Source organism: Nematolebias whitei, chromosome 6 (genome assembly GCF_014905685.2).
Source record: "Nematolebias whitei isolate Nwh7 chromosome 6, NemWhi1, whole genome shotgun sequence".
Taxonomy (NCBI): Eukaryota; Metazoa; Chordata; class Actinopteri; order Cyprinodontiformes; family Rivulidae; genus Nematolebias; species Nematolebias whitei.
Window position 1 is genome coordinate 44,703,488 of NC_056503.1, and position 27,042 is coordinate 44,730,529.

General features: G+C 42.2%; 1 protein-coding gene across 1 annotated transcript in view; it reads left to right on the forward strand.

Moving 5' to 3' along the window:
* The first annotated feature begins 813 nt into the window (after positions 1–813).
* pak1 (p21 protein (Cdc42/Rac)-activated kinase 1) overlaps positions 814–27,042 on the forward strand; it is a 48,538-nt gene continuing 22,309 nt past the window's right edge. Inside the window, exons 1-2 of the mRNA XM_037677656.1 lie at positions 814–1,053; positions 11,233–11,290. The gene's annotated coding sequence lies outside the window, so the exon portion shown is untranslated. The remainder of the gene's footprint in view (positions 1,054–11,232; positions 11,291–27,042) is intronic.

Sequence of the window (27,042 nt, forward strand, 5' to 3'; positions counted from 1 at the left end):
ATCTATCTATCTATCTATCTATCTATCTATCTATCTATCTATCTATCGATCTATCTATCTATCTATCTATCTTTTTATGAAAAGTTCCACAATTTTCGTCTTATTTTTTTTTTTAAACCTGTCACTGTTATGTAAATATTGTTATGTAATTTACATTTTATAATTCTTTTCCATCATATTATCCATGCATTATTAGGTAAAAGTTATATTTTTGCTTCCATATGTAATTCTCGAGCTTTGTTTTTATTTATTATGCAAATATTTTATTATGCTTACTTTGCTATAAATAGTTGTTTTTATTGTTATATTTGCGTTTAACTTTTCTTTATGCAATGCTTATACGGTGTTTATCCATCAGAGTCTGAATTAGGTTTGAAATTGGGAGTTATATTCTTTCCTCTGGGATAGATAAATATTTTATATATGACGCACTTTAAAAAAATTTTTTTTTTAATCATAATGTATTTTGGTACTCGTATGTAAAAGTGTTTGTGGCTTACGCTATCAAATTTTGACTGTAATATCTTGGTTTTAGTATTTGTTTTTGCTGTTTCGATACTTAACAGAGCTAAAACAATCCTACATTTGTATAATTACAAGTACTATAACAAAGTAAGTCAAAGAACGCAACGCTCCAGTACATATGAATTAGAATCCTATAATTTCCGACATTTCGTCATTGACATTGAATGCACCGTGCTCGTGCGTTTTGTAGGCGACCTGGGACCCCGCCCTGGACTTTTTAATTGACATCCCCTTTAAGCCAATGATAGGCGGGAGTGGTTGAAAACTGACCAATTGCGTGTCCGGAAATATATGAGGGGCGGGGATTCCTTTGCAGCAGGCTAACAATAGCCTGGCGGGGCTTGGCAAGTTTATCGTCCTTAAAAAAAAAAAAGAAAAGAAAGAAAGAAAGCCCTCGGAGGAGGAGGAGGAGGAGGAGGAGGAGGGCGACAGAGCGGAGCAGGTCCGAGCCGACGGCGGAGCGGAGTTAGCTGGATACACTAGACGGCACGACCCGGTATCGGAACACCGCATTTCTGGGATTTACAAGTGAGCTTTTCCACTTTGTTGGTGAGACGTTAATTAGCCGTTGTCTCCAGGCAGCCATTTAGCGGCTAGTTTGACTAAATAGGAAGGGGTTAATGGGCATTAGGCTGGGAGAACACCATTATCTCATTTTTTCCTTCACCTGCATATTTTATACTCTGTGCCGTGCTGGCTCTGTGGAACGTGCACTAGTGGACTTTAAGACAGTCACGCCTCGGGTGGAGGGATCATTTTATTATTTCACCGGCTGGTTGTGGAGTTTTTATGGCACATTTAGTTCAAACGAATGAATGAAAGCCGGCTAGTTTTCTCTTTCCCATCTCTGAACCCAAACTTCGGGGTTCTGTTATAACACTATTTATATTTCTAAAAAAAAAAAAAAAAGGGACGTTCGGAAGAAGGCGACAAATTTTCCAAACTACACTCAGAGGAAAAACAAACTAAAACATAATAAAAAGGTTACCCCGAGCTGTGTCAGCAGTTTGAAACTGTTTGCCAAGGTAGTTTTCCAGAAATATCCAATTCAGATCTGAAATGCGGGTCTGCATTTGATGTAAACAAAGGCTGGACCAGGTGGAGGCTCCACCTACCTGGCTGCAGCGGTAAACAAAGATGGCGGAATCAGTTTCAAGGTGTTCAAGTGGGATTATCGGAGCTGATCTGCCGCTAAACGCTAAATTATAGAGAAAGATGGCTGTCGAGACTAACGGTTAGCAGTGCATTCCCAAACCTCCAACTAAACCGATAAGTTTACCATTTGACCTTTTAGCGGTCACTTTTAGCTGTTTCTGGAGGTAAACTAACAGTTGGCATGTTGTCACAATTTGTATGTACACATTTCATAATTTAGCATAAACCACAGATATGAGAAAAATATTGTGATGATTAGTTGAGTCCAATCTTTGACTTTGCAACAAATGCCTTTTAAAGTTTTAGTTGAACATTTCCAAGACGCAGCTGGTAGAGTGGCTGCCTCTCAGCTCGCCGGATCAAATCCCTGCCGGGGGCCTTTCTGGGCGGAGTTTGCATGTTCTCTCCGTGCATGCGTGGGTTTTCTCCTGAAGACCAAAAGCTGATTGGTAACTCTAAATTATCCCTAGGTGAGAGTGAGAGAGCGAATGGTTGTTTGTCTTTATTTGTCCCTGTGATGGATTGAGACCTGTCCAGAGTGTCCCCAGCCTCTTGCACAGTGAATACGGGCACCAGTGACCCCCCCACAACTCTGAAAGGAATAAGCTGGTAAAGATAATGGATAGATGAATGTTGTAAAGTGGACCTCGTTATGTTTTTACAGCACTGGAGACTGGAAAACGTCTCTAGACGTCTGGTTTCTGGTGCTACGATCTGAAAGAGATGCGCTCCAGCTCTTGTTTCCACATGGCTCAGCAGAAATCCGTGTGGATCTCCCGGTTCTGGCCCGTTTCCTCAGTGGGTTTGGCTGCTCTTACAGCACATATATCTGCTGCGTTGTATTGATTACACATGAAGCGGGGGCCACTGTGCATTTCTCATCCTCGTTAGGAGCTAGATTCCCTCTTCGTGTTGCTTCAGCCTCAGCTTTAAATGTGTTTTTTTTTTTGTCCAGATGTTTTATCTCCTGTGGGATAATGTGAGCACAAGTTGTCACCTAAAATGATCTGTGGGGAGCCGTGTTGATAGACAGGTTTACTAATTATTATCTCCTCCTCCAAGTTAAGGATTTCTTCATTATAAGCTGAATCTTGCAATTTATCTGGACTTTAGTAAAAAAAAATAAAAAAAATAAACTTGAAACTTACTTTAAATCAGCTTGGTGCTCTCCACAGCTGCTTCATATTTGGATATGTCTGAGAGATAAAATTAGTCAGACGCTATAATTTAATCCTGTAGGGGTGAAGAGGGCACTCTCATGCACAGAAATGGGTCAGCAACAACAGGAAACACTGATAATTAAACCGTAGGTACTGCTGATGTAGGAAAGGTTCCTGATGACCCGTTTAAATGGCAACCTATGGACCGGGTTGTGACTTGAGGGGGGATAGCGACACCGTGGTTGCCATGGATACCTGGGTGTGGCAAAAAGGAGCGGTTTATTGTCCCGTGTGAAGCACGAGGCCTCCATGTTGTCACTTTGACACCTCGACCCCGTGACGGAACGAGAAGGGTTAATGACCCATTTGGCTCCTGTGCCTTCGGCTCGGCTACTTCAGGAGACGGCAAGCTGCCGTGTGTGTGTGTGTGTGTGTGTGTGTGTGTGTGTGTGTGTGTGTGATCACATGAGTGCGTGTTTTTGCTGGCCATCCTTTAGGCTCTATCTCGCCTGTCACTGAAGATATTTTTAACGGTGATACTGTTTGTTTGGAGGAGGCGAGGTAGCTCTGTGGTCAGTGCCACGGCCTCTTAATCCTGAGGTTGAAGGTTCGAGCCCAAGTTGCGTCAGCACGGGCACATGGTGTCAAACATTGTGGCTACCCCTGCAGACGGAGACAGTTTGACTGGGCTCTGAGTGATTTAAGCCCGTTGACAAATATCAGCTTCTTATTATAAAAACAAACTCCACAAAAACAAAACTACAAATATTTTTGCTCAGTTTTATTTAAGTCCCTGTCTCGCAGGGTTCCAACTGTTGGGGACTTGGAGAAACAAAATTGTGAAAAAATACAGAAATTTTTACTTACAATCGCACCGAACGACAGGTTTGCACAAACTCCTTGTTATTGAAATTTAAGCCAAAACTCACCTGGGAGTTTGTGCACCAGTTTGTGCACCAGTTTGTGCACCAGTGAAAACACGACTCAAAACACTGCGTTAGCTCTCTGGAATGGTAAAAACTAAATTTAGAAGGTTCCAACCTCCTGTCTGTGCCAATTTTGAGAGAAACTCACAAAAAGGGGCCAAAATTAAAACCTTTTTCAAACTAAGGGCCAATTTCAGAATCTACATGAAGTCAAGTTAGATACCAAACATCTTTTCTTGGTTGCAAGTTCCTCAACAAGAGTTTGATTGGTCTCATTTGATGTTCCCTGCTGCACTTTCGACACCATAATCAAAGAATACTGAAAAAATGTAAGGGATAAAAGTATTTTATGTTCAACATCTTCTTGAGGGCATTTGGCCCCCGGGCCTTGAGTTTGACACGCGCTTTAGAGGAAGCTCACTTCGCCTATTTGTATCCAGGGATCTTGTTCTTTCAGTCTTGATACAAACCTCAGGTGAGGGTTGCAATGTAGACCAGTAAATCTAGAGCTTTCCCTTTCAGCTCAGCTCCTTCTTCACCAAAACAGACCAGAGCAACATGCTGATTATTGAGGATGAGACGCACATCTGTGGATCCATCCTACCGTGACTTATAAACGAGCCTCTCCGGTACTCAAGCTCCTCCACCTGAGGCAGAGACTCCTCTCGGACCTGGAGAGAGCGTCCCAGCTTGCTTCAGTCCAGAACCATGGTCTCAGACCTGAAGGAGCTCACTCTCATTCCAGCTGCTGCACACGTGACTACAAATGACCACGCTACACGCCGAAGGCCAAGACCTGAAAACACCATCAGAACCACATCATCTGCAAAGAGCAGAGACCCTGAGGTTCCCAAACTGGACACCCTCCTCTCCAGGACTGCACCTTGAGGACATGTCCATGAGCACCCAAACAGGATTATTGGAGACAAGTCCTTGTATTCAGTGTCTCTAATTCTAAAAATGAAATTATAAGCTCTAATCTCATTTGTACAGCTGTAAAGTTCAGATGTTTGTTTGTCACTACTGGAAAAAAAAACCCACTCATTATCGCTGACATTTTCTTGGTGGAGACAATCACACCCTGATATAAATAGTAATATTGGCTGTGTGGCAGTAAAGATGCAGCTGAATAATAGATGGGCCGTCTGCCTGGAAGGCTGCAGAGCTCGACGTCTAGACGAACCGCAACGGCACGAAACATCCCGGACTCTCCTCTCTCCGTAAAACAGGCTGACCAGTTGAATCCAGATGGAAGTTAGATTAACGTTTGCCTTTTTTTAAAGGATGACATCAACTGGCCGATAACGGGAGGGGCCGTGGCAGATCCGAACCATGTTAGAAGACTCGGGGTCTGAATACTGTGGATTGAATTATCATTATGCTGAAATATTCCAGTTTAATAGCTTCAGTTGAGCCTCATTAAACTGGGGAGGGACGGTCCTCACCATTAGAGAGTGCGCCACAGGAGGAAGCTGGAGGTTGTGTGATAATGTTGTCTTAATTTAATTTATCTGTCATGCTGATCCATCTGTGCGTAGTTCTTCTTTCAGAAGGTCTATCAGGTTTTATTGTTGGATGTTTCAAAAAATCACAAAAAAAACAACAACAATCAAACGTTTAAACAGAAAAACTGACGAGTTGATCAGCCCCATCCAGAAACCCAGTCATTGTGACACTTCGGCCTAACACACACACGTCTCGCAAGAAACCAAACGCACAAGAGAGAAATGATTACTGGTGAAAACTGGAAGCAGGGATGTAAAGGAAAAGCTGTTTCCAGTCTGATTTGCCGTATCGTCTGTGTTTTGTGGAGGTTTTTGTGTTTCAGTTCAGCTGTGTGGCTGAATTTTTCAGTGTTGAAGTATTGCGTTCACACCCTGCTGCTTCGAGGAGAGACGCAGGGTTTTATTTTTTTGTGATTGTGAGCTTCACTCTCGCACGATCGCACACTGATGTGTTTTCTAGGTTTGTCAAGTTTTACAACGAGATGAGTGCACTTTAAACATTTGTCATCAGAAGGTGAACGAGTTTGTGGGAGATGATCAATAAACCACTTACACTTTCTTAAATAACTTACTACAGTATTTATTTTTTATTCATTGAGGAAGTCCTGGAGATTAACGTCTCTATAAAAAAAAAAGAGCTGCTCAAGCTGGCACGCTTTTACAACGATTAGTGTCTAACTACTCATCGTACTGTTTCAGTTTACTTTGATCATGTAAACAACAGAAGGCAGAAAATAAACAAATTACTATATAAAAATCTAGTATACAGTATTGATCCAGCTATATATTTTTTAGTTTACAAATTAAAAAGGAGTAAGAAGAAGTGCGTGCACCCCTTCTTTAACTATAAATTCAGTTAAATTCAGTTTAGTTTATAAAGCGCCAAATCACATCAGAATTGTCTCTGGGCGCTGCACAGTAACAGTCACATACGTACAAAAGCCAGTTAGTGAAAGTTCTCTACCTAAGGAAGGAAGCCAGCAGACTGGTTGAATCTTCATTTCGTCGCAGTCTCCCGTCCTGAGCGAGCACAAAGGCAACAGTGGAAAGGAAAAACTCCCATTTAACAAGAAGAAACCTTCAGCAGAAGCCGGCTCAAGATGGGCCGAGACAAAGTGGAGAACTGTTCTGTGGTCAGACGACTTCAGATTTGGAGATGATTTTTGAACGCAATGTACGCCACGTCCTCCATACTAACGAGGAGAAAGAACGCCTGCCTCCCTGATGGTATTGGGGTGCATTAGTGCCTCTGGCATGGGCAGCTTACACATCTGGAAAAGCTTAATCGATGCAGAAACCAGTAACTGTATAATGGACATAATGCATACATTAGATAATAGAAGTTATGATTATCATTATTATTTTACAGTAACATAACTACACATCAAACCAGTTCCAGTTATATTATAACTATGATGTTGTACAGCAAATCTCTATAGTTCGTTTATTGTGATGTCGTGTGAATCAAGTTGTGTTAATAAATCATCAAAGCAAACCTGCAAGTGCATTTTTGCAAAAAGAAAACAACTTGTTCAAATGCGAAGCAGCATTCAGGACAGAATGTGGATCCAGTGCGTCAGTACCACTAACTGAGTGGTTTAGTGAGGTCCTTGGCTCGGCTAAGCTGGGTTTATCCCCTGTCCTGCTATGGAGCCAAGAAAACCGTAAAGCGTGACTCTTTAAAGGAAGTATGGGTCGTAGCAAGGTTTTGTGTTCCCGCTGATGCCAACCTTTGTTTCTGAGTCGTAACAGTTCAACAAAGCGTAAACGGTTCCTTAAATAATCTGATTTACATGGCCACCACTGCAGCTGACTTTAAAAACATTTTACTGGTAATTATCTTAACTTCCCCCCCGTCTGATGAATCCAGTTCAACATGTTGCAGCCGTCTCTGGTGTCGCTGCACATTTAGTCACTTTTATTCAGTCTTCGACGACTCGCCCACTTTGAGCCGCAGACTGAGCCGTAATAAAACCAGTTGAGGTTTGAACATGGAGCCCACAACCTGAGGTCTCTGCAGTGGTGGTAGATGATAACACCGTGTCAGTTTCAGTTCTCTCTCAGGGAGGAGGAGGTCCAAGTATCCTGATATTTTCAAATACCAACATCATGATATCATTCTTTCAGACATCACCCAGCCAAAACATTTCCAAATCTCCAGACGGCAGGACAGAAGCTCCCATCCACGTAGTTCCCCTCATCAGTTCTTGTTTTTATTTTTTGCAGGTGAACATGTTTTTGTCTGTCTGTTAGCAAAATATCACCTGAACCACTGGACATGTTTTATTGATACTTTCAGAGGATGATCACTGGATGAACTTTTGCATTCAAGGTGGTCGTGAAAGCTAATCCGCGTTAGCTAACACGGCCACTTTCACAGATATGGAGCTAAAACTTGGTGTGGTCGTAGCGGAGAGTCTTCCATAACTCGTGGATTGAGCCCAACATTTCGCATGAAATCCTGTTGTTTTGAAGGTTTGACCAAAACAGAAACAACAAAATCTTAATTTTTAACACAAGATGGTTTTGGTGTAAAACTCTGGCATGAAAGGAGGTGGTCGATATGCATCGCCTCCCTCTGTTGTCTTGTTCATCTTCTAGAGACCGTCCTCATTCTTTTCATCGTCTGCTCCTCCTCATCACTAGTTTCCTCTTTCTTCCACTTCACCTCTTCCTCCCCTGTCGTTGTTCCTCAGTTCTTCCTTTCCTCGACTCTTTCTGACGTAATCAGTGAAGCAGCTGTAACACAGTTATCTATAAATACCGCCTTCGTCTCTCGCTGTGAGACGGGGGACGTCTTCTTTCGTGCACTAGTTGTATTCTTCTCGTCTGTTGCCTCAGATCTTGTCTTTGCGTATCTCTTCCTACAGATATGAAGCAGCAGGAAACACTTTTCGATATAAAATGAAGAAAGTTGTTTTGTTTACAGTATTTTATATCGGCGATAAAAAAGTAATACCCAGTTTTATACAGAACAATCAGTTGACAGTAGTGAAGTCGTTGATCAAATCAAATATCAGAGACAGTTTAATACTTTTAATGAAAGTATTTGTGTTTGATAGTTTTATTTATGTATTTTTTAGTAAGCTAGGGTTAGAGTTCCCAGGCGACCATGACACCATGCACATGACTCGTGTGGCCCCTCCTGCCGGTGCTGGGCCCACACAAAGGCAAACCCATGTATCTCATTTGGGCTGAGCCCGACCCCGGTCACCAGGCCTGGTTCCAGGGTAGGGCCTCGGTTACCTCCATGCCACTGGGGGACATTGAGCTCCTTGAGAGGAGCCATTCGAACATCTGGTGAGGATGTCCGACTGTGGGGAGACTCAGGGTAGGATCCTGGAGTGACTACGTCTCTCGGTTGAGAACTGGAGGAGGAGATGTCTGGACCTCCCTGCTCAAGCCCGACTCTGGAACAAGTGGGGGGGTGGATGATGGATGGATGTTTGAGTTCTCTGTTTTCTACAGACTTCACAAATCTTTAATTCTGTTTAATGGTTGAATATCTGAAAAGTTTTTTAAAGACCAAAAAATAAGTAAGTTTTATTTTATTACCGCCTCAGTGATACGACCATCCGTCCGTCCGTCCGTCCATCCGTCCGTCCGTCCGTCCGTCCGTCCGTCCGTCCGTCCGTCCGTCCGTCCATCCATCCATCCATCCATCCATCCATCCATCCATCCATCCATCCATCCATCCATCCATCCATTATCTTTACCCGCGTCTTCCTTTTCAGGTCACAGGGGTCACTGCTGCCCATGTCCAGCAATCACTGTGCGAGAGGCGGGGGACACCCTGGACAGGTCTCCAGTCCATCACAGGGACATGGAGACAAACGAGACAAACAACCATTCACTCTCTCACTCACACCTAGAGACAATTTAGAGTTACCAATCAGCCTAACATGCATGTTTTTGGTCTGTGGGAGGAAACCGGAGCACCCGGAGTAAGCCCACGCTGAACATGCAAACTCCACCCAGAAAGATCCCGGGCTGGGATTTGAACTGGCAACCTTCTTGCTGAGATGCGGCAGCTCAACCAACTGTCAATACGAGCATAAAGATTTTAAAATAGCAGATTTTAGGGCTATTTTTTAAAACTAAAGTCATAATTTGCATGTCTGCCTCTTTTCTTACCTCACTTGTTTTCTTTCCTGTAACATTCTCAGGCCCAGATTCTTCTTCCTTCTGTTCACGCCCTCACGGCGATGTTTCACACTGTTTCTCACCTCAGATTAAAAATAAATAAATAACAGGAACAACATCCTTTTTTTTCTTCATACTAACCAGTTTTAAATATGCCCAGTCATGCACGTCAGCTTGGCCTTTAGATGCACTCTGTCTTGTTACAAAAGCATTTTTATTTAAAAAATAAAATGTTTTGAGAGGTTTTCTTTAAATCATGACATCATAATAAGTGAAGAATCATAAACCCATCATTCCTTAAAGGAACGCAGATCGTCTGCTGCCTTTCATACCAAAGATGTGACATTAAAATAACGTTAAGCAACACTCAGAGTACGTGTTGAGAATGACTCTCGGCTACTACCACATCAGATTTGAGCCCAATACTTGTAAAATTGTACAAGTTAATTGTTTTTGATGTCCATTAGCTGTGATGCTCATTTATCTCAAGTTAATTAGTTTTAGATTATTACTTCCTGCGAACATCAATGAAGTTTAAATCCAGTGCTTGATGAGATGTTTTATTGTCTGCCTTTGCCTTCCAACAGCAAGCTGTAAGTAAAAGAACAGTTCATGCGTCAAGTCGTACTAAAGATGTGCAGTTATTGGGAGAAAGACGAGTTTGAGAAGAAAATCCTGCAGGATTCTGACGACCGTGGATGAGGATTATTTTGGGAGGCATTTAGATGAATGTTTGATTACTGTTCAGCTTCTTTATGGTCTGTTAGCTCGTAGTTTATCTGCAGTCATTTCATAACTCAAGTGTTATACCAGTCTTTGTTACTCCTATTATGACAAAAACAAGAATTTACTCTGTCCTTCCTTTAAAACGCCATGGCCTCAGCTGTTTTAGATCAGTTTTTCTTGACTTGAAAGCTCTTTATGTTTGATAGCACTGCAGAATTTGTGATGACGAGTCGCCAGCAGGTTTGGTGTCCAGTCCTGGTCCTCGAGGGCTCCTAACCTGCATGCTTTAGATGCTTCTCTGCTCCAACTCGTCTAGTTTGAATCACTGGGTGTTAACAGGCTTCTGTAGAACAAGACGAGATCATTCGACCATCAAATCAGGCGTTGGAGCAGAGAAACAAGTAAAACATGCGGGATGGGAGCCCTCGAGGACCAGGACGCACCGGGTCAACCGAAGGAACCAGGTTTATAAGCAGGGCTGTTGACTGTCAGGTCTGAAGTTATTTATGTGAACTGTGTGAAGATCACAGCAGCTACACCTGCAGGCGGGAACATTTTCCATCAACCAGCTGGGATTAAGCTGTAGACACGTCTTAATAAGTAATAATCTGAAGCTGCACGTGTCCGGCTGTTGTCATTACGTGTGTGTGTTGTCTGGCAGCACGGTGTGAATGTGTGGACAGCTGTGGTCGAGCACACTCGCCTCCTGCCCTTCTGTTTGACCTCCCCAGCATCGTCTCCATGACGGCTGCGTTCCATCTTTAAGCTTAAAATAAGGTTTTTTTCTATACATTCCCGAACGTTTCGTAGAAATGTTTTTCTGCTCCGTGTGTTTTCACTCCGCTTCTGTCCGTCCCGACGCTGTTTGGAGGTGATTTATACTGAACAATTAAATATGTTTATCATATTGTTCAGAAAATCCAGCATCTGATTTGAAGTGGTGTCATTTTATAAAGATGTATTTTTTTAATGCTTGGTCATAAAACGCCGACAACTGTTCTGCCTTTTGTTCTCCGTGAATCGGAGCAGTTTAAAGGTCGTGAAACGACAACATGAATGTGTGACGAAGCGTCTGTTTCTGTTTGTTGGCAGGCTGCAGGTTGAATCTGTCTGCTTTCTGCAGGAGGAGCGACCCACACAACGTTAGCAGGTAGTTTCAGCGTAACGTTACAGTTTTCTGAAGAGTTTGACAACATTAAGAGAAATATAAAAGCATTTAAATAGTTGGTTGCAGTTATTTGTCTTTATCAGACTAAATTTATTGTGTAAATTCAAAATGTTAGATACTGACCTGGTAATTATTTAAGAAACGAGGATCTCTCTCTGTGTTGAGCACATTTCACTCACGGGCGTCTCGAATCAGAACTTTCCAGCAGTGTTTTTATTGTGAAAGGCAGGAGATCTTATATTTCTCTACTGTTCTGGGCGCTACTTTATTCTGAAAACTAAGAGATGATGCAAAACATTTGTTTAACTTTGGTGTTTGGTATAAAACGGATTAACTTTCAGAGTCACCCTGATTCAAGATGTCTGGCACAGGACCATAGCAAACACACAAAAAGCTACAACTGAGTCAGTTTTACAGAGACTGAGCTAAAACTGTGCGGTAGTAGTTGAGAGTCATCCACAATCATACCAAGTGCTACCAGATCACACATCTTTGTTAAAGCTTTGGCCTGCGAGGTCCTACTCAATGTCTCCCAGCATGCACTGCAGCCCTCATTACTCGTGGCTTCACCAGGGGTGGCGTCTGACAGCTGGTGGATCAGGGAAGAGAAACCAGAACCTTCTGCACACCTGTGTGTTTGTGGGAAGACTGGGGGCGGAGCTAAAGCTGTGACTCTGAGGCTTCGTCATGCATTTTTAATGCTTACTGCATTTAGTCACACACATGTCTGAAGCTTCCAATGTCTTGGCCTTCATCAACGGATGGCGGTATAAAGTACTACTATAAAGTAATTTAGTAAGTATTTTTTCTGTGAGGGGCTGCTGTAGTTCAGTGCCACTTCGGTTTGTAATCCTGACGCTGCAGGTTTGAGTCCAGGTTGTGTTGGGAAGGACGGCCGGTGTCAGTTTCTCATAAGAGTTGCTGCATTTTCTGTCACCATAAAGAAAAGACCCCGCTCAGACCACCTCCTCTCTGCTTTCAACTTACTCGTTTTGTGGAACCCATCCGTAACTTCAGGTGGAATTTAAACAATATTTTAAAACGAAACAAAAGCACCTGCAGATAAATGGAAATAAGAAATGTATGATTAAGATTTGTTCATATAAAATGTTCAGATAGAGGTATAATGAGTTGAATGATCTGCATGTTGATTTCCAACATTTAAAGCTGTGAAGGTAGCGTCTCACCGGGCTTCAGCTGCCGGAGACCAAAATGTCCTGAAACGTTTGTGGTGGCTCTCAGTTTCCTCGCTTGAGTCTCAGAGGCGTCTTGTTGCCTGAACTTTAAACATGTTCAAGAAATTTGTGCGTCAGATTTTCTCTGAAAATAGTCAGAGATGTGCGTCTCCAAGCCGTCTGAAGAGCTCTAGAGTCAGAATGTGATGCCTGCATGGCTCCTCAGAGAGGAAACATCCACGGCCGCAGCCATGAGTGTCCAGGAATAAAAACCACCCCATGATCAATAATAGCTTTTAAAATCTGCCTGTCTTCATTTCTAAAGGCACTCCCATAAGTTAACTCATGAACATGGGGGTGACTGCCAGTGTGGGTGCACAGCAAACGGAGGTGGGAAACAAAATAAAGTGCACGGTCTAGAATAGATTTCCTGTAGAGCCCGACCGATACGGAAATGTTGGCTATCGCTGATACCGATATTGGAAGAGGAAAGCTAATGCCGATAATCGATATAATGGCTGAAGATTTTTGAGCTTTGTCCACCCCCAAGAATCTTAAGTACTGCAAACCCGTTTTAACACTTAGTCTTGAAACCGTCTTCTTAACATGCGTTCACATTTTCTATCCTCCACTATTCACCATAAAGATATTGTATGTTACAAAAATATAAATTAAACAAAGAAACCGCTTCCCTGTTCGTTGTTTTAACAGTCAGTCATGTACGTGAAGGTCTAACTAGTTTTGACCGCAGCTGTTTTTTTATTTTCTTTGCAGAGAAGTAAAGATTTCAGAAAAACAATGCATTTCATTGAGGACAACAAAGATAACGTCACTAACGCTGATATATTTTACCTCTACGTTAGATTTATTGTTCTGGATAAAGCTTTACAAGGCAATAGGCTAGGCTAAACGTTAGCTTGCTAACTTGAGGGGCACGTAGCGAATGAAAGAGGGTTGGAGGATTGAAGAGAATTTATTATTGTTGATTTGTTTTACAGACCAGTTAAAATAAACTTATAATGTTCTGTTCAGTAAAATACGCTACACAGTTTTGCTCCCTGCTTCATCTGTGCTGAAAGTGAAACTTAAAGTGAACGGCCATGATGTGAAAGCAGTCCCCATGCGCCCTCTGCTGGATACGTTGTACAATTATGTCTTTTGCACATAAGGACACAGCTGGTTCCCAGTGTTTTATATTGGCGCATAATGGGACAGTTATCACCGATACCAATATGTCCCCAAATATCTATATTGACCCAAAATATCGACCCTTGTCAATATATCGGTCGGGGCCGTATAGACATTTGGGGACCAGTGAGGTGCCCCCCTAAGAAGAAAACCCTCCAGACAAATTAAACACAACAAGGCTGATTTCAGCAGCAAAGAACTGAGTGAAAGGAGTTAGTTACCTTCAGATTTCAGCACGTTTAGATTACTTTATTTTAAAAATAAGAAATCCAACAGATGTAAAAGCAGAGGGAAAACATCTGAAACCCATTTTTGTTTGTATTGAATCTCCCTCCATCAAATATAAAATCCTTCAGATCCTTCTTCCACGTGCAGCTTTTTATTGATCAGACCATTAAAAACGTCTTCCTTCAGATTGTAGCTTATTGGAATCAGCGATTGATTTGACACTAACTGTGTGTGTGTGTGTGTGTGCCAGCCATATACTTTATGATTCATCCAGCATGTTTATGTTTCACGTCCTGTTCCTCTCAGTCTGCACGCTGCAGAGAGGAGTTTACATTCTTGTTATCGACCCAATTTCTGCCGTGAACGTACTTAAAGCGTAAAAGCATCTTCAGTGGTTGGTCCTGCCACTTAGGCCGCTGCAATGCACTCTGGGAACGTGTCTACTGCTGCACACAGTCTTCTTCCGTTCAGTTTCCTTTCTCGCTCTTCAATATTTCACTGATTCTTTAATATTCCAGTGTGACCTGATGCAGAAGCGCCATAAATTGTGTAACTGGGACCCTACATAACTTCGTTCCACCTCATGAACCACATGTGACGCAGATGACAATAAACTTGACTTGAAGTTAAACTTCTGTAAAAATACGACAAAAGACCTGCTCCTATTTTTCCTGTAAATGTAACTTGATGGTTCGGCGTCCTGTGAGACATTTCACTGATAAAAGGTGAACTCTGATACTCTCACCCTCTTCATCTGATTTATGCTCACGATAAAGAAACACATGCAAACTGACCCCGTGCTCAAGGTTTCTTCAGGTTTCTGTGCACGTTTAAGTAAATCACGTGAAATAGTTGTTCAAGCCTTTTCATTTTGAGGCATCTCCTCTTCAATCACAGCATCATGACGCAGTTTAATGTTTATTATTTTAATAACTTCGAGTTTATCCGTCCTGCCTTTCTGTTTTAGTTAAATGAACAAGGTTTCTCTCAGGAACCTCAGATTTTTTTGAAGTTCACGCTGTTCAGGACCAGGACTGTTAAAGTGTCGAACACCTACGTCCGCTTCAGTTCACACTTCAGATTTAGTTTTGATCACCGCAACACGTCGAGGCGTGATTCAAGTCGTTCGTTTTTCTGTCGCTGCTTTCACTCTTTTTGCATTTGTGGTCTGATGGGACGAGCAGACCCGAACACCAGATGTCCCAGCGGGGGGCTCTTAATGTGAGCTTGTAGTTCGTGTCAGTATTGATTATGTAGAGCTCTGTGTGTGTGTGTGTGTGTGTGTGTTCGTCCTCAATGGATTTTGTTGTGTTTCACAAGGTTATGTCTCCCTGGACATGATGTCTTTCTGCAGAGACACATAAACTGACTTCACCCCCACCCCCCCCCAATGCTTCACTTGATTTTGTTGCAAAGGAGTTCATACAGACACAAAAACAAGAGTTTAACTAATTATTTACATCTTCATTTCTATTATAGTGTCAAATATTAAAAACCTGGAACTGCAGAAGTTTTGAAAGAAGTCGTCATTTCCCTTTAGGATCCTATTTTTTAAAACCAGTAAGACTTGAGAAAAACTGAAACAGCTTGTCAAGTTGTCATAGATCAATGTGATCTTTTTTTTTTTTTTAAGTTCTGAACTGGTTTCGAAACACAAACATTCAAATAACTCTCTGGATAAAAATAAATGTCTTGATAAGTTTATAAAGCATTTAATCACTTTAACGTTCTACTTTGTTTTAGCTTTGTCGGTTTAAAATCGTACTCCTTCCCTCTGAACGCACGGGTTTATGACGAGATCAATTCAATTTCATGAAGTAATTGTTCCCATTTATTTTATTTTCTCGTTAAATTAAAATCTGAACTCGAGTCTTCATGTCTGGCGTCTTCTGAGCCTGAATGTGTGACAAGCAGAAAGAGTTTGTGGGTTGAAACGGTTTTTGATTTTTAAGAGTCTAGTTGATGTTTTTAATTAGTCCAAAGAATTGTTTCTGTTTAAAGTCACTGAGTGAGGGGGCACTCGTGCTCCTTTTTGTTTAATGACAAGTTGTATTTAATTGGACAGAAACGTTTGAATGACAGAAGAAATGCTGCTTGTTCAGTTTGACATCAAGTACAGCTGAGATTAATTAGAGCCCAGCATATGTGGACATTTTGGCTATCGTTGGTACCTGTATTGTGTGGGGGTGGATCTAATGCTGAAAACTGATGTCATGGCAGAAAATACTTGAGTTTTCTCCACCCAAGAATCTTAAAACGGCAAGTGGAGTGGGGCTTGGAGTGGAGAAGGCTGGAGCTCTTGTTTTGCAGGAACTTTGACCACAATAAAAATAATTTGCAACGCAAACCTTCCAGATTATTCAGAGGAATCAGGGGAGTCTCGAACCCATCTCAATTTAGTTTCTAAGTCCGAAAGCAAGAGAGGGTTTGGCGATCTCTGAGCTCAAACAATGACTAATTTCACAATCAAATAAAGACGATTTCAGATACTTTGACTACATTTTGAGAGATTTTCACGTCATTTACAGGAGTGACGCAGTTTTTCTGCAGTTAGCTATATATATCTATATGTCTATATATATATAGATAGATAGATAGATAGATAGATAGATAGATAGATAGATAGATAGAACATCACTGCATGCTGTACTCCTTGGTCAGTTGGTCCTCATTATCTACACGTAGGCTCTCACACCAGTACAGTTTCATCTAGAAATCCCTCTCTGATCTGCTACCTTCTTATATCTCCTCCCACATGTCACGTCGTCAGTGCAGTTACAACGTGCGCTCTCAGGACATCATTACCTGCAGCGTTCCCTCATTGCGGACTGAACTTGGTAAAAAGTCCTTTTCCTACTCAGCTCCTGCACCTGGAACACCTTGCAACAGGAGCTGACGTTGTCCACCTTCATGTCTTTAAGGGGTTTCAAACATTTGATAATGTCCATAGAAAAATCAAAGCAAATATGTTCTTGTTGTTAGTATTTCACCCTGTTTTATGGCACCCTGATGTTTCATACACTACTCTTATTTTAACTGCATTTTTTACTGTAGTTTATTGTTGTCATTGTTTACTGTCGTTGTTGTCTGTACTTTATATGTTCTGTCTGGAACAGGTCTTGTAAATGAGTCTTTGTGGCTCAACGAGACTAAAGAACATATTACCGGTACACACGTCTAATTTGCTGTGAAACTTGTGTATTTCTTCTGATTGTAGCGTCTCCAACTAGTCGCCAAAAGTTGCTGCCCAGCGAGATTCAGGCTTTAAATGTTTCTGACTGCCACAGTTTTTAATTCTTAGACATTTACATGACTTTGGTTTTATTGTTCATCAAACGTTAGAACTTGTACGGTTTTAAAACAGTTTCATGCCTCAGATAAGAGCTGGTGACACAGAACAGGAGAGTGCCTGAACTGCTTTCTGTAGAAACATTGAAGGTTTCAGTTCAGCGGAGGCTTTGTCTAAGGTTCATGATCCTTCCTTTTGTTTAACCAAGCAGCTCCTTGATTCACTGACTCAAGTTACTGCAAACTCTTTAAAGACTTTATTTCCACAACCAGAATTGGCGCCTGATTACGTCGTTAAATGGAGGAGCAACGTCCTCCCATTGGTTTGACCGGCTGTTTTTTTTCGCTGCGAGGCGACAGCTCTACCTACTGTGCTACCGTGCCACCAACTAGCATGACATCACTCATAACTATTCTCTCCATTCTGCCTGATTTGTAGTCAGAAAAAGTAAATAAACAACTTCAGCTTTCTTTGACTCGTCCACGGTTGAACGCTGCCTGACCAGCGAGTTAGTGACTACCTGTGTTCTGCTGAGTTGGACCGAACCAACTCAAAGATGGGGGGGATAATGTCACTATTATTAATAGCAGTTTGTAACTAACAAAGTAAATCTAGAATCAACAAACGTTACATGCGTTTGCACCTCCACTTTTGAAAGCGGGGGAGCAGCCGCTCCACCTGCTGCGTTGAGCAGGCACCCACCAGTACATGCACTTGCTCATGTACGTTTGTTCTGCCAAAGAGAATCTGTGTGTTGGAGCAGGGAATCAAACCGTTTGTCCGCATCGACCCGCTTCACCCCCTGAGCTGCAGCTTCTGAATCATTCACTGACGCGACACGATCAAAGGACCCCGCAGAGCAGAGACAGAAACTGAAACATCTCAAACTGGTTCTGCATTTTAAATAACGTGCGCACGCACCGACACACCCTGAAGGCTGAAGCGAGGCTGTACAGATGGTTGTACGGAGCTGGGGGTGGGGGTTATTTGTCTGCGCTTTGGGTGGGGTCCAGGGTGAAGCTTCTCTTACAATAACCTGCATAATCTACACGTTCCACACATGGTGAGCAAATGAAGTGATGTTGTGAGGCTGCACGGTGTGGCAGTGAAACAACCTCTTAGACTAAATCATTAAAACTAAACAATAAAAAGCTGTTTTTGTTTCAACGAGTCACGTTGGTTAAACGTTCTTTTAACTTGAAATAATTTGAACGCAACGCTGACGGCTGTTAAATAATCTATAATTTATCAGGAGAGCTCGGCTCCAAACGCGTCTGAGACGAACTGCAGTTGTTTTACGTGGAGTTTATAAAAAGGTTCTGATCAGGCACGGACCGGTTTGAGCTCTGGCCCTCCCCGTCCTCTCGCAGCCGTCCGTCTTCAGCTCGTCCAAAACGCCACCACTTTGAACCAACACTTCCAGACCTGAGGACATCGCCTGTTCTGTTCTCTCCACTGGCTTATAATCTGGGTTAAAAATTGAATTTAAGCTTTAGTTTGTGTTTAAAGCTCTTAATGGCCTCTCCTCTTATTTAGCTGATTTAGTAGCACGAGAGGACTTAAAGGTCAACTAGTTCATCTTTACTAAATGTTCAAACGTCCAAATACAAAACGTTTGTGTGACCGGGCCTTTTCAGGCGCTTCACGCAGATTTTGGAACCAGTTTTCTCAGGATTTACACGCCCATCATCGATCTGGGTCTTTTTAAATTCGCAGGCCTATTTCAGCCTCCTCGATAACTTCAGAGCAGGAGTGTGGAGTCATTCCCCAACATCAACACGCAGACGTTCTGTGAGGTGACAACGTTGGTGAAGGCAGACTGTTGAAACGCTGATCAAGAAGTATCACAGACATGAAGAGAGTTATGACGTCATCAGCCGCAGCCGTCAATCAGTTTTATAGAGAGAACGAGACACGAGTGCAGTTTAAAAATAGTCAAATGATTAATTTGTTGCAGAGCGACGGTACTTTCAGCTGAACGTGGTCGGCTTGTCAATAAACAGCATTTGTACATTTTACCATCAGCTGACCTGAAAACTGGTCCTGAAGGAAACTCCATCTTACAGTAAAGTTTAAATCTGATCAGCTGCTGTTTCACATTTGTCTACTTTTTTAATTAGTTTTGTTTTCTCCACTTGGCTAACGTTGACTCTAAATGTTGTTCCTCTTCCACTTCTTTACACTTTATAACGGTGACCCAGTTGTTGGTTCCGTTGGCACACGTGTCCAACTCAAGGCCCGCAGACCAAATCTGGCCCTTGTAAACATTTATTTGTCCCCTACAACAAATATTTTAACACCTGGGAAGAACCAACAAGACGAGAGCCGAGTGGAGTCGCACTTATCAACGGCGAAGTGTTCGTTTACAGACGGACCCTGAAATGTAAAATAAATTTTTAAAAATTCGCAAGTCTCTATGTACATAGTCATGAAAAATCTGTATGATTTACAGAAAATCCGTAATTCTTGACATGAGTGACAGTGAAGTGAGGCGTGTACTACATCTGCTGATGGTGAAAGTTCGTCGGAGCAGGCGGTGAAATGACCGCCTGTTAGTGAGAAGGCTGGTATTTTATTTCCCTTCTGCGTATCTCCATTTAGCTTTATTGCTTGTTTTCTTAAGGTCTGTTTTAACTTTTGTACTGGAGTAGCTGTAAAAGGGTTGGATAAATAAATGTCGATTGATTGAGTTTGGATCTGTATGATCACTTTGAACAAAAACATCACAGTTTTATGGAAAAAAATAAAGATTTAAAACATGTTTTGGTAACTGATGTTAGTCAGCCTCAGCAGTACAGTGTTTACTTCCTCTGATTGTAGCTTGTTTCACTTTAAATTAAGAGACGGGTGTCTCTCCTCTGGTAGACGAACCAGGACTGAGTGTGTTGTCCTCTGGCTACAACAGTCAACCGACCAACAACGTCTTTTTTAAACCAGAATAAAAACGACCACCGTTCACGGCTGAATGGAGGCTGGAAGCAACAGGTTTGATAACGTTAACAGGTTAGATAACGGGAGGGAAATAAGAAAATAAATGTGTTGTTTGTATTATCTTGCTTTAAAGCTTTTAACGTTTAGTGGGTTTGACACAAAAAACATTTCACACCGTCTAAACCTTGAAACTCAGTTCTGATCTGTTCGTTTGACCGGAGCGTGTTGTGAAGTTTATAGAATAAGATGTTACTTGAAGACGTCTGTGTAGTTTTCTAAAGGATTTCCAGCCTTCGCTCTTCACCAGACAAACATTTACCTGTTGACATGTTCTACTGAAGCCGCTGTGAAGACACGCTGAGGTGAAACAAAGGGCCCTGAATACATTTTGGACGTAAAAACTCAGATGGCGCCGTCTGAAGGCTGAAGACTCGCACTCTTTTGTTGTGAGGACGAAATCTGAGCTGACTGCGAGCTCTGAAACACAAAGGATTGTGGGTAAAATGGGTGGTCAAGACACCTGAACCAGACCTGAACTACTGAAGTGTGTTCTGGTGTTTAGTCTTGTGGGAACAAAGATTTGTTGAAACACTGAAAGACACGTGTGTGTGTGTGTGTGTGTGTGTGTGTGCGCCCTGCCACGATGCAATCGGTTACTTGGTCAGGAACTCTTCTTCTTCCTTTCACTCACTCTCGCTCCTTTTTCTTGTGTTAACTTGTAATATTTTAAATGTCTTTCTCTTTCCGAGTCTGTTTTCCCGCCTCAGTCAGGCTGATCCTGTCCTCCTTTCTTGCAGAAGGAGAACATCACCCCCTCGTCTCCTCTGGCCTTCTTTTTCCTCTTTATTTTATGCTTGGCCACGTCTTCCTCGTCAGAAACCACCATCTGTCTCCTCACCGCACACGCACTGATTGCCACCTGACAAAAGCCTCTCCAGTTTTTCGCCACACAGCCTTTAAACAAACTTTTTTATTTTTCACGTGGCTGTTGAGTAATTGAAGCGTCCTGCCGGTCGGATAGACGTGAGCAGATTCAGAAACTTTTTACACCGCTTTAAAAGCTGGCGACGAAGTTTCACTCCTCAGAGGAAATGATTCATCCGGGACAGGTTTCAGCAGGGATTAGTTCACGTTAGGCGCTCACATGAGTTTTCATAGCGGCGGGACAGTTTATGGGTGACTGAGTCGAACCAAACCACGATGGAAAAGCTGACTGTCGGGAATGAACGGGTCAAAGCAGCGGGATGTGTTTGGATAGACTAGACATCAGTGGCACAGAGGTTTAAAAGAAAATCTGACTTGTATCTGTATTTGTTTAAAGGTGAAGGTGTTGGTTGTTTTAAAATCAGAAAGGCATGTGCTGCACAAACAAGAGGTTCTCTGGGGGGCGTGTCTGTGAAACTCGTTGCGAGTTCCTGCATGGAGTTTTTTTCCAATCTGGTTTGTGAAATCTGTTGAACACCTTTTCAAGTATCTTCTGGGTCGGTTTCTTTATAACAAGATGGTGGAGTCGACAGTTTGATTCCTCATGTCTCAGTTGTCTTTAGTCTCATCGGTGTCGTTGGGGCTTCAGCTAACAGCAGAGAAACCGATACAGAGAAGAGACGCTCTTTGTCTTCCTCTCCTGTCTTTCCTTTTTGTCTCTACCTGTTTATGTTTGTCACTAATCAGCCTGAAAGTGTCAGAAGCTGCAGCCGGGGGCTCTGTTGCCTCCTCATGCCTGGAGACGCAGCGCTCTCCTGGGCTACACATGAGGCAAATCCACCCCCCGCTCCACCGTGCTCAGATTAATAACACAACTCTGCACAACAAAACACACACGTATAAATAAGGTATAAAGTAAGATTTGCAGTATGGAGCTGATAAAACTTATTGTTTTTCTTTCGGCTGCTCCCTTGTTCAGAGGTTGCCAGAGTGAGTAGACTCGCATGAAAGATTTGGCAAATGTTTTTTATGCCAGACGACCTTCCTAACGCAGCCTGGGCTCTAACCCACAGCGTCAGGATTTAAAGAGGCGCTGTCCACTGAACAAATGCAGCCTCAGTTGGTAAAACTTGTTACTATCCTACAAACTACGTAAAACGATTGAAACTGTGCACTTTGTGCAATTTTATCACATTTGAGTTTGATTGGCTTATTAAAAACAACTCCAAAGTAGGCCTGTCACGATAACAAATTTTGCTGTGCGATTTGTTGTCTCAGAAATTATTTCGATAAACGATAATATTGTTTGGGCAGCACGGTGGCGCAACTGGCAGAGCTGCTGCCTCTCAGCGAGCAGGTCCCCGGTTCAAATCCTGGTCCGGGGGCCTTTCTGGGTGGAGTTTGCATGTTCTCTCCGTGCATGCGTGGGTTTTCTCCGGGTGCTCCGGTTTCCTCCCACAGACCAAAAACATGCATGTTAGGCTGATTGGTAACTCTAAATTGTCCCTAGGTGTGAGTGAGAGAGTGAACAGTTGTTTGTCTCTACGTGTCCCTGTGATGGACATGCGACCTGTCCAGGTTGTACCCCACCCCTCGCACAGTAATTGCTGGGCATGTGCACCAGCGATCCCCCTGACCCAAAATGGAAGAAGCGGGTAAAAGATAATGGATGGATGGATGGATGATATTGCTTGAAATTTGACAATAATTAGTAATTATTGTCAAATTTAACAAGAAATGTTAATTTTATTTTGTATGTAGTACATTTTTTGACCACTGGATGGCAGTATAAGACAGTTTGAACCGAAGGATGGGATAGTGAGGGAGCGAGCAGCGTGTCTCTTTAAGAAAAATGGGAGGGAGGCTCCTTGACGTGACGTGGGCTGTCTCTCCTTCCTTTTTTTCCGGTTCTCAAAATGGCGGAAGCTCGATGTGGTTTGAGCTCTTTAGCATAGCAGTTGTCACACAAAGCTTTCAATAAAAAAAATCAGTAAACAAGTTCTCAGCTTCTTCTTGCAGAGAAAAACAACTTTTTACACAAAGGCACGGGTTTCAACTATGAATTTTGGAGCTTCGACAAGACGGAGGTTTATTCCCTGAGGTCGGCCTGTTAGCTTAGCTCGTAGCTTAGCTGCTTTTAATGACCCAAAAACATGATTTTGGACGGTTAAAACAGATTTTAAAGAGAAAGGGAAGGGACAGTGAAGAACACCGGAGTTGAGCTTTTTGTCATCCAGTCATCCAGTGTCCTCAGCAGAAAGAGAGAAACACGAAGAAACGATCAAGCCGATAAAAGAAAATGAGGTCGACGGTCATTTATCATGCGATTAATTGCTTTATTGTTTGTCGCGACAGGCCTACTCCAATGTATGAAACGATTACTGGAACCTCTGTAGGAATCAGAAAAACACAGAAATATATATTTTATCTTTTGTCTTGTTTAGACTGAGGGTTTCTGCCAGTCTCATATGGCTTGGAGGAGTAAAGGGTTTACCTCTGACAGGTGGACAGTTTCTCTCAGGGGCCTAATTATAAAATTACTGATCCATTCAGGCACTTTTGTATTGATCTTCCACGTTCACACTGCAGACGAATGCAGCCCAAATACAATTTTTTGTCTCTATGCGACTCAGATTTTTTCACGACGGTCTAAATGTGATAAATCTGACTTTTTCTAATTCGACCCAGGTCTCTTTTCTATGCAGCGCTGATTTGGAAACATATCGGATGTTTTTAAAGCAACCTGAAACGTCCGACACTGACGTTCGTGTCGGAGTGCATCGATGCTAACGCGATGGGATCAATTCTTGAGTTTGCTTCTACCTTCAGCACGTGTCTCCTGTTCCAGAAACACAACTCTGCGCCGGAGGAGCCGCCAAGAAGCAAAATTAAATGTAAACACTGGGCCCAACAAGCCTGTCGGATAATTGAACTGTTTCTGATCGCACAGCAACTTCAGAGTCACATGTGTAGCGTCCATTTTTATTGTACTTCCTTAAACACAGCATGCTGCGTGTGACGTCACGTTTTCTTCTGTGCTCGCGGGTCGCCTTAGATCTATAAATGGTTCACACTGGGGTCTGATTATTTATTTTTCTTCTTTCGGCTGCTCCCTTCGTCAGGGGTCGCCACTGCGAACTAACTCGCACTAAGACTTGGCAATAGTTTTTACTCTGTATGCCCTTCCTGATGCAACCACAGCCCACTGAGCTACCACAGCCAGATGTGTGGAGCAGAGAGCTGCCATCTAGGGCACCCGGGGGAGCAGATGGTGGGGGTTAAGGGCCTCGCTCAAGGTCCCACAGTGGTGCAAATGAAGGTGGAGGCTGGTGTGGGTGTTTCACCTTTCTCACCCCCGTTTTGATGTTGTTGTTCCGGGGAGTTGAACTGGTGGCCTTCTGATCACAGGCCCACCTTCTCTAACCTCTGCTCCACCACTCCCCCATACACTGGAGTCTGCGCTCAAACAAACAAACAACCAGATCTGACCTGAAGATAAGAATTAAAACCTGCAGTGTGAACGTAGCCAAGATCCACCATCAAAGGTAACGGAGTTCTGTTGTTTGTGTCCGATACTTTCCATTCATCATCTTTTACCCGCTGCTTCCTTTTTGGGTCACGGGGGTCACTGGTGTCTATATCCAGCAATCACTGTGCGAGAGGCGGGGGACACCCTGGACAGGTCTCCAGTCCATCACAGGGACACACAAAGAAAAACGAGACAAACAACCATTCACTCTCTCACTCACACCTCAGGACAATTTAGAGTCACCAATCAGCCTAACATGCATGTTTTTGGTCTGTGGGAGGACACCGGAGTAACCGGAGTAAACCCACGTATGCACGGAGAGAACATGCAAATTCCACCCAGAAAGGCCCCCCAGCCGGGATTTGAACTGGCGACCTTCTCACTGAGAGGCAGCAGCTCTATCAACGGTGCCACCGTGTCGTCCCAGAACAACTTCAATCAGCATCAAAGGAATTTAAATGACCACTTCATTTTTATACTAATTTACAAAACATCACACATTTGACTGGCTATTTCCACAAACTTGTTTTGAAATTTGTAATCTTATTTTTTTTTTACTGCAGGAACCTTTAAACCGGAGCGCTTCAGCAGTTTAACTGGACAAAACTTAGAAAACTTTATACTCACTAATGACACGTTTTTACCGCATGAAGCTAACAAACGGGATGCCTGCAGGACAAAACCGTGCTGGATGGAAGCAGTTGTAAAATATTTTTATTAAATCATTAGTTTGGCTTGTGAGGCCGGTTTGGACAGTGTTGTTAGTTATTGAATATAAAAATAGCCAATCCAAAGTCTATAAATGGAGCAGAAAACTTAAGGTGTGATGGAAACGTTCTGAATGCTTTAAAAGTGAACTTCCCTTTGAAACGGTGTGTTATGAGGTACTAATTCAGAGCTGGTGTTTTATTATGTGGCGGAGAACAAACACTTCACTGTTGCGAGCTCTTCTTCCAGTAAATGCAGCTGAAGAGGCTGATATGGCGTCCTCAGGAAGTGCTGACACATGGCAGCTTCTGTCTCTGCAGACGTTCATGTGTTCATCATGAATGTCTCCATATGTGGACATAAACATGCAAGAAGGATGATAGATGCTGGCAAAGGTGATGGTCTGAATTAAAAGTTTATATCTTTGAGTTAAACCATGGTGTTCATCCAGGAAATGGTGACATTATTTTTTTTTAAAGATGCACCACATTGTTAAAGTATCAGTGATAAAATGTGTTTTGATGTGTTTAAGGTTTATTTTCAGATTTTAAATCTTTTCAGTTTTTCCATCAACCTTGTGATTTTAGGATTCTTATAATTCATGTATCAAATATTGATCTCTCTGCAGTTGCTTGTTTTTACTGCTGCTCTGCTCACAGAGCTCATTTCATTCAGTCACTTTCCTCAAAGTCCAGATAAAGTAGTGTGAAGACAGGTGAGCTAACAGAATATTTTTTGGAGCTGTAAATGTCTATGAAAGAGGTGAGGAAGATGTGGACTGATGGCTCGGTGTATTTGTGACTCTCTGATGGGATGTAATCATCCCGACACTGATATTTCACTGACACTTGTCAAACACTTCAGTGAATACGCTGTGAAGGAGACTAAAACTAAAACATACTTTTACTTCTTTGAGTTTATTTACACAGTTTTGTTGTCAATCCTTTCGCAACCTAGAAGCGTTTTTTTATCCTTTAAAAAGAGAAGTTGATGAAGAGGGATAGAAAATGTTTTGATTCTTTTTTTTTTTTGCAGAGCAAATAAACTTTTGTCAGTAGCAATATCATCATTGTTCTAGAAAAATCTAAGCAAATATGTTCTTGTTTTAGGTATTTGACTTTGTTTTATGTGGCATCTTGATTTGACTGTTTTTACAACACTATTTTTATTTGTTTCTAACTGCTTTTTGTTGAATTTTTGTTGTCTGTACTTTATATCTTGTCTGTCTAAAACAGGTCTCTTGAAAATGAGTTCTCGTGACTCATTGAGATTAACCTGTATACCGTAAATAAAGGTTGAATACTATATGCTCTCTAAAATTAGTTGATTAACTCATTTCCTGCTACCAGTAATAGTAGACCTACATATATGTATTTCCTGAGTTTGGTGAATGCATGTTTCTCCTAAAAAAAATAAATAAATAAAGCTGTGACCACTCTTGCAGCCCGAGCACCAGCATTCTGGGCGCCTGTTTATGCTAACTTTAGCTAACTATATCATTGCAAACTGTAGCTAACTGCATCAAAGCTTAGTGTAGCTAGCTGTATCAACGCTAACTGTTGCTAACTGTAATTATTCTCTCTGTAGCTAGCTGTATCAGTACTAACTGTAGCTAACAGTATCAATGTTAACTGTAGCTTGCTGTATCAATGATAACTGTATCTAGCTGCAATTATGCTAACTTTAGCTAACTGTATCAATACTAACTATAGCTAGCTGTAATTATGCTAACTTTAGCTAAATGTATCAATGCTTAGTGTAG